This window comes from Lathyrus oleraceus, chromosome 2 (genome assembly GCF_024323335.1).
Source record: "Lathyrus oleraceus cultivar Zhongwan6 chromosome 2, CAAS_Psat_ZW6_1.0, whole genome shotgun sequence".
Taxonomy (NCBI): Eukaryota; Viridiplantae; Streptophyta; class Magnoliopsida; order Fabales; family Fabaceae; genus Lathyrus; species Lathyrus oleraceus.
The window spans coordinates 299,656,156-299,665,000 of record NC_066580.1 but is presented as its reverse complement, the minus strand read 5'-3'; the positions used below and the strand labels follow the sequence as shown (position 1 = coordinate 299,665,000).

Genomic DNA, 8,845 nt, shown 5'->3' with positions numbered 1-8,845 from the left:
AAAATACCTATATCAAGTATCTTAATTAACCTAATTAAACTAAATTTATAATTATTAATTAATAAAAATTAAAGACTAAATTAGAATTTAAACTAAGGAAAAAAACGAAAAAAACAGAGTGGGCCTGGTGAATTTTTTTTTTTAATATCCAGAATTTTTAAAAAAATTTCAAAAATACACATTTTTTAAAAAAAATTACAAAAATGGGCAATTTTTGCCCTAATATACACCTAGGCGCCACCCTAGTTGGCGCCTACCCTTAAAGGGTAGGGCAAGTCGCCACTAGGAGTGGCGCCTACCCTTAAATCTTTTTTTTTTTTTTTTTTTTTTTTTTTTTTTTTTTAAATTTCAAACATTTGTACCATGTTACCCTTATTTAGAGTGTTAAAAAATATTTAGAACTATATAATAGAGTGATAAAGATTATTCACATCTATATAATATGATTAAAATCTTGTTTTTATCTTAAAAATAAAATAAATATAAAATTTTGAAACTAATCAAATCAGAACTAAAAATATATTTAAAAAAATTAGTAAGAGATTATCAAATGCAACAACATGCCACCATAATTGATAGGAGTTATATTGTCTATAGTTTTATTGGAAATAATAATAGTAGTTTATAACACATTGAATTCATACAAAATTATGGCATTAACAAAATTATCTAATCAATTATGAATTAATTCTTATTCATCATGAATAAGAGTAAAAAAATAATCTAATAAATTATTAATTGAATCCTATTAATCATTAATTAATTCTTATTCTATTCAATTATTATGCATTTATTAATTTAAAAATAAATACTAATAAATAAATAAATGTAACAAATATCAAGAAATTTTATTTCTATTTAGAATCTAGAAAAAGTCTAATTTTCTTTTATAATCTTATGGGGAATTAGGGTTTCAATTAGGTCATAACTACCAAACTCTAATTATAACCGATCATTAAACCCTAATTATAATTGATAAATTAACCTTAACATGATTAACCCTAATTCTTCCAAAAAAATTTAAATAATAATAATTACTTATAAATTAAATTAATATATATATATATATATATATATATATATATATATATATATATATATATATATATATATATATATCTTGTAAATTATTTTATTTATATATATGTGTTAATATAAATTAATATAATTTATAAAAAATATAAATTCATAAATTAAAAAAAAATTATTAAAAAAAAAAAAAAAAAACATATTTAAAAAAAAAAAAAGATTTAAGGGTAGGCGCCACTCCTAGTGGCGACTTGACCTACCCTTTAAGGGTAGGCGCCAACTAGGGTGGCGCCCATGTAGAGAACTAGGGCAAAAATTGCCCATTTTGGTAATTTTTTGGAAAAAAATGGGTATTTTTGAAATTTTTTTAAAAAATCTGATTATTTAAAAAAAAAATTCGGGCCTGGTTGAAAGGAGGAGGGTGTAGGTCCGTGGATGAGGGTAAGGAAAATCATTAGACTTTGGGCCATAAATATCCAAAGTCTTCAGTAATCTAAGAGAAATCGGCTCCATCACTCTCCTCATGTTGAAGCCGAATTCTGAATCAACAAGCCCCAACGAAAACGCGTTTACGCTCCCAAGCTTCCGAAGTCGAAACACGCCTCCTCGTCTTGTCCAACATTTCCACGCGCTCAAACCAATCTCGCTCATGTTAGAACACAAAGAAGCTTCTTCACGGTGCTGGAAACAAGATGATCGCGCGGTGGCGTCTGTGAATCCATGAAGAAACTCACCTAAGACTGATGCACTCTTCTGTTCATTGTTAGATTGAGACGAAGATGGAGGCCTCTGCGTGCATGAATTGTGCGAAGATGAGGAATCTAATTTCCGTTGTTGCTCCTGATTCGCGCTCCGACATCGTCTCGTCACTCATGGATTCACGCTCATCGACATCCTCTTAATCCAATGGTGTGAAATTCCAATTCACTGAATCAATAATGACAACTATTGAAATCAACGGCGCCCAATTGCAACGACATCACCGGATCAAGTCGAAGAACATTGAAGCAAGGAAAAGAAGAGCTTACCGGTTATGGCCGACGTGAGGAAGATAAAGACGATCCTCTCGGCTTTGGCTTTGCGTATTGCTTCGGCTTTCCCGGTATGTTTCGATTCGGTTCTTTTTCCTTTCCTCTTCTCAACCTTCCATGATTGAATTTTGCTCCTTCTTCTCTGCAATTTTTATTATTTCCGTAGTGCATCGTGAGCGTCTTCCGAATTCGTGAATGAAGTGTGAGTTCGTGTGTGAGAGAGTTCGAGAGAGAGAGAGATTTTGTGTATGAAGTGTTGAGTGAAATCCTGAAGAATGAGGGAGAGTGATGATCCTTTATAGAGGAGAATGATTAACAGAGAAATCTAACTCTGTTAATCGATTAGTTTCCAATGTGAAAAAGGTTGTTAGAGGTGAAAACGGCATGAGATTCAGTTAGTTAGGAAGTGAGAGTTAGTTATTAGATTTTGTTATGTTAGTGATGTATTGAATTTTGCAGGGGAATTGGTTCTGCAGAAGGATGTTTTTGGTTTTCCTGCATTTCGCGTTCTGCTGCAATGCATTTCGCGTTCTGCTGCAATGCATTTCATGTTGTAACTTGCCATTTCTGCGTCTACAGTGTAGTGCTTCAACTATGTTTTAGTCTCCGTTGCGTCTTCGCGTTTTGGCCTTGCAATGCGTTGCGTTTGCATGCATACGTGTATTCAACTGCATTTTGGATTATGCTCTGCAATGCGTTTTCATGTTGTTGATGTTTCCGTTTCATGCCGTTTCGTTCTTCCTGCACTGTGTTTTGTTTATTAAGCACCGATTTCATTGCACCTGTGTTTTTATTATTTTGTCTTATTTGGATGCTGACATGGATACATGGATATGGTAATTAGAATATGGATATGGTAATTAGAATATGGACATTTGGATATGTAATGTGGAATGGTTAATTGGTATGGGTTATGGACATTTGAATGGTTAATTGGATTTGTTGGATTTAATGTGGATATGGATATGGTAAATAGATGGATTATTGGATTTTAGATATTGGATATGTCGTTAATTAGATTAATGGGACTATGTTGTTTTTATTTGGACTCAAGGGATTGTGATACTCATGCTGAATTTTTAATATGAAAAAAACTTGAATGGGCCAACTCTAATTACAACCATGGCCCAATTTGGTATGAAATGATTCTAAAAATTTATTTGAATTTCTAAAATCAATTTGAATTATCAAAATCAATTTGAATTATCAAAAACCATTTAAATTATCAAAAACCAATTTGAAACAATGATGAAATGATTATGGACTGTCATGCTAAATGAAATAATCAAGTATGGTTTCACATGGAACTTCAAATAAAATCAAATCCAAATTTGAAGACACATCATGAACCAAACATCATGCAATGGATGACACAATGATGAATCTAGAAACAACATGCAGTGGACTAATGAATCCAAATGATGACAAGACTTGCAATCCAAGCAAGCCAAACGACTTAAATTTGGAGAAAACTCCTCATGCTTATGAAACATGCCATGTCCTAATATAGATGTAACCAAATGTAATGCAATCCCTAGGGCGACTTATGAATGAACCACATGATGAATGACCTTGAATGAAAATGGACCATAGCCGCATGAAATGAATGGAAGTATAGATGTATTAATGAATCATACCACAAGAAACATGTAACCAAGAATTAAATGGCTGATTTATAATGAGCATAGACCCATGAGTGAAGTAAGGTATGAAACCAAATGGATACCTGGTTAGTAAGACATGTGCAAAACCCCAAAGATCAAGGCACAATCATGCTTGATCAGATTCCTCAAGATAAGTGATTTACCATGTAAGTGAATGGGTCTACCAATGTCATAAACCAAGGGATTAAGGTCTGATTGATTGATCCACCTCAAGTTGCTGATGAACCCTAGTTTCCACTAGGTGTAAGCACAAAGCCATGAATTCAAGTCACCCGCTCCCTTGTGTTGAACCATGCTTGTGCAGATGAAATAAATGCTTATGATGATATGAAAATGATCAGGGTTAGTGGCCCAAATGATCATTATGAAGGGTAGGGTGAATTTTGGGGTATGACACACGGTGATAAATGTGTTAAACAACATGATGTAATCAGGATGGGACCAAAATATATTTCGAACAATGACTTAATCCTAAAAAATTATGTACCTAGTAACATAATGGTCATCATCCAAAAGCTTCAAGAGTTGTTGCATTTCAGATCTTGGACCTCTTACCGCCTTGTTATTTCGGGCATGCACATTATATACTTGCTTGATATTTGAAACATTTTGAAGTATTTTCCATTTCATAGTTGCAAGTATGTTTTTTGGTGCCACCATGTTTAATGTCATGTTCGAAACAAGTTCCTTCTTCTCCGGAATAAGGCGACATACAATGGGATGACCGACTAACTTGAGACACAAGGCGTGATTATGTATACCCGAAATCAAGTTAAATTTCCATGTATCATTCACCTTACAATATCCGCGTAATTTAAATGGACACTCACATTTTCTTGATATGATATCACCTCGTTTCAACTTCCTAATCAGTGGTTTGTACATACCACTTATTTCACATCTCATTGTTATAGATACTTGTCTTCTACCATAACCATTTCCATAAATTCCTATTACAATACCAAACTCCAATTTCCCGGCCTCCATGCGAACCCATTATAGCACATGTACACAAATAATAAACTCTTATTTATTCGTAAATTGTTCACGAACATCAACTGCGACAACAATTGGTCTAGGACTCAGTTTAACATCTTCCTTCATTCCTTCCGGTTTAATATCAACCTTCACTTCATCTAGTTTAAAATCCATCCTCACGGTAGCTTTGGGAAACATATTCAATTTCACCATATCTAACACCAACCATAACAGAAAAAAAGATTCAAAAATCAAAGTGTCTGGCAAATACAGAGATCCATCTCCTAAACACATGGAACTTAGTATGGATATGCATCTCTGGACTCAATATTCTTTTCTCATCTAAAAAAATATGTTAACGAAAGGAATGAGGTATGAAATGAATGAACTTTACCTTAAATTACAACTTCTTTTGCTCCCTTTGATGTTAGAAAATACAAGAATGATGTTTTGATGTCGAAAATTTTATTGAGAATGGAAGAATTTTTTAAGGGTTTTAAGAGTGAATAAAAATAATTTACTGCTTGAATTTTCCTTATATGCATCTTCGAAATCATCACTAAGTTTAAATTAACCAACTCAGCGAATAAAAACACCATAATTGAGTAATGAGGGTGTTATGGAGATGCATCTCTGGATCCACCCCACAAAATATACGGAGATGCATCTTCGAAATAAATTTTGGAAAAAATGGGATGGCTGACTGAAATACGAGGACCTGTGTTGTATGAGGTGCATTCGGAGATGCATCTCTAGACACCAGTAACGACATTTTTAGGTTTTCAAAAATGTGGGGCGCATCCCATGGGGTGGGATGAGTATTTCCCAAACAAGTATGGGAAAGAGATCCAAGCTACTTTGACAGAAGCCCAAAATGCTTTGAAGGCTTTCAAAATTAAAAAGGAATTCTTTCCCTTGGAGACTTAACTCTCAACCATCATGGATGTTAGTTACAATTTTCTCAATCAATCTTTTAAGGATTCCTTGTCACTATGTTGAGTTTTTTTTACTTAGAGATTAACATGTCTAGGGAGAGTATCTATGTTGAATAGAAGACTGTGAACTAGAAGTTAGTTCATATTTGCAACAAACCTACATCTTAGCTTTCTTTGCTTTTGAGTTATATTTTGTAATAGCCGTGATGGCTTTCTTCTTTTAAGACATAATACTTTGTAAGGGTCAAACATGGCCTTAACTTGCGAATGGAGTCTTTATTTCTTTGTGTGATTGATTTGCTCCCTTATTCATATAGAGTCTCTCCTATTTTCTGAAAAATGTGTTAAGTATTTTACCTTTCTCAAATAAACATGTTGGTGTTTCATAATTGCTCCTTAACGGCCCCTATTTAGGGTTCCTGTCTCAAATCTTTGTGGCCTCTTTAGGAGTTATATATGGTTGATTTGATGGATATCTTTGGGTAACTTGCCCAACCAAAGGTGTGCTCCCGTTCATTTCCCTAAGTGAAAGCATGGTTTGAGGTTGGCACTTATGAGGCATCAACTTCTTTGCTCTGAAGTGACTAGCTACCAAAGAGTTGGGAGGTTTGTTCAACTACACCACCTTCGCGTTTCAGGTTTGTGGTGTCTTTGTTTGTGCATCACCTTTGTGTTGGAGGTTTGATATCTTTGAGTGTGCACAACCTTCACGTTCGAGGTTTATAGTGTCTTTGGCCTTTCCTCTTACTATAGCATTTCCTATGTGTTCGAGGTGTGTATGCGCGGAAGGTGTAATATTTACTCTTCCATTCACATAATAATTGAGCAAGAGTAGTGGTGAAATCCCGTTTAATAAAACTAGTTATGCCAAATCTTACATTTTAGATATTTACACAAAGTTAAAATCATATACGGAATGAGACTTAGTAGTAGTAGTAACACTTCAAATTGGTCGCATTCCATGTCCTTAGTATGAGTTCCCCATGGAAGGGTCTCTATTGTATAAGATCATTTTTTTAGTGTTGGTTCGTACCCGACATGAGCCCCCGACATAAGTGTTTACAGTTTGGTGCATGTTTTCCATCCCCGACATTCTTTACCCTTACGTCAGCTCTTCGATGGACAAAGTTGAAAGGGTAGAATTTACTGGTGTTAAATATTTTGTTGTATATGGCTCATGTTCCTTTTTTGATGGCATAATCAATGTGGGTGATAAAGCGTTGGTTTTTATCTAGGAAGTCTATCTCTTTCTGGATCAGTTATGAGTTTTCTTCGTCATTGAGAGGATGTTTCATTCTCCAACTGAGTTCTCCAACTTCGATAGGAACGAAAACCTCCATGGCGTATATAAGCTTGAAATGTGTCTCCCTGGTAATTGAGTGAGTTGTTTTTTGGTATGTTCAAAGAACATGTGAGAGCTCATTGAAATTTCCCTCAAGTGCATTATCAACTATTTCGTTATTTTGATGCTTCGATTATTATGCTTTATTATAGTTTTTGACTTACTCATTAAATCTCTCATGACACACGCAAATAATAGGGTTTCCATGCATATAATGAAGTATTGACTAATGTCAAAGTTATTTGACTCGATTCAAAGCTTAAATGACTCGATTCAAAATGCAAAAGCTAATTGACTCTATTCAAGCCAAGTTTGAATCTATTCAAATGTAGTTGGGTTGTTTTAATCAATTCATGGAATGTGTGAATCAATTCATGAAAGTGTCTCAAAAATCAATTTTGCTTCTATTTGCAAGAATCGACTCAAATGAAATTATTGACTCGATTCAAAAGCAAAATGAATCAATCCATTCACATTTTGACTCAATTCGTAAAAGTGCATTAAAACTTTGTTTTCATTCTGTTTGTGAAATTTGGTTCATGACTTTGCTTTATCCAATCCAGAAAGATGAAAATGACTTGATTCAAGGATGGGTTCATCTAATTAAAATGCTGAAGTGAATCTATTCAAATTGGCTTTGATCCTATTCATTTTCCATAATTTGAATTGATTCATTTAGTTCATTTTTATCTCCTTTTGTGCATCATATCATGCACATATAAACACGATTTTCATTTCATAAATTCATAACTTGATGAGAAAACTTTTCTCAAGAGAACAAGATCAAATATTTTCAGTAAGAAAAAGCTTTGAAACCACAACTTCTTTTCTCTCTGAAATCTTCATCTTCATCATTTTCATGGAGACTTATCATGTTATTTGTGTGTATGATAAGGGATTGTGAGAAGCCATTAGTATTATAGTTATGTACTTTGAGTGTGTGTAGATTTCATAGCAGTTATTTGATCTTAGGAAAACTTAAGAGGTGAATTTCATTGAAGCAAAAGAGAAGGGATCTTTTCTCCATAGGTGTGGAGTTTTTCTTTATGGGTCGGCTAACTTTTTAAAGAAGAAGTACTCAGGGCTTGAAATTTGGGATCGAGTGAAGATCAATAAGTTGTCAAGACTGGAGGAAAGAACACAATGTTTGAAGCTTGGGATTGTGTTAAAATCACTGAGCATTCAAATTTGAAGTTTTTAAATGGTTGAAGAAGATAAATTGGATTGTTATAATTTATCTTTGTTTCAAATTGAATTGGCTGAGAAACTCGTTGCAGATAAGGTCAATCAAAAAGCAATAAGAAGATAAATTGGATTGTTATAATTTATCTTTGTTTCAAATTGAATTATTGTAACCGAGACCTAAATCAACGAATATAGTGGAAGAACAATTTTGTGATGGTTCACCATCAGAGACTAGACTATGTTCCTGCGAGGGAGATAACACAAAACCGATATAAATCTTGGTGCTCTCTCTCTCTCTCTATCACACACACACACACATTTAGATTTCTCGCATGTTTGCGTTAGCTGTTAGACTTACCACTTTATCTAGAATTGCATGCTTCATTGATTTATTGCATTCATAGTTGTCGCATCCGCGAAAAACAACCGGCGGGCTAAAACAAAAACAACACAGAGCCGCCACTGCGCGTTATTTATCCCAAGATAGGGAAAGGAAACGCTCAGAGAAACCTGGAAAGGAAATGGTCTCGCGACCAAAGAGAAAGGGTACGGGAGTCGGTTACGCAAGGGGAAGGTATTAGCACCCCTCACGTCCGTCGTACTCGACGGGATCCACGTTCTAAAAGAAAGAATAGGTTGCTAAAACATCACACACACACACAGGGAAACGCAGGTGGGGTT

The 8,845-nt window shown here is 34.3% G+C and overlaps 1 long non-coding RNA gene across 1 annotated transcript; it reads left to right on the top strand.

Moving 5' to 3' along the window:
- Positions 1-1,462: 1,462 nt before the first annotated feature.
- Positions 1,463-3,058, top strand: LOC127119215 (uncharacterized). Its single transcript, XR_007802722.1, has 2 exons — positions 1,463-2,131; positions 2,520-3,058. It is a non-coding gene; the product is annotated as an uncharacterized LOC127119215 (long non-coding RNA).
- The last annotated feature ends 5,787 nt before the right edge of the window (positions 3,059-8,845 follow it).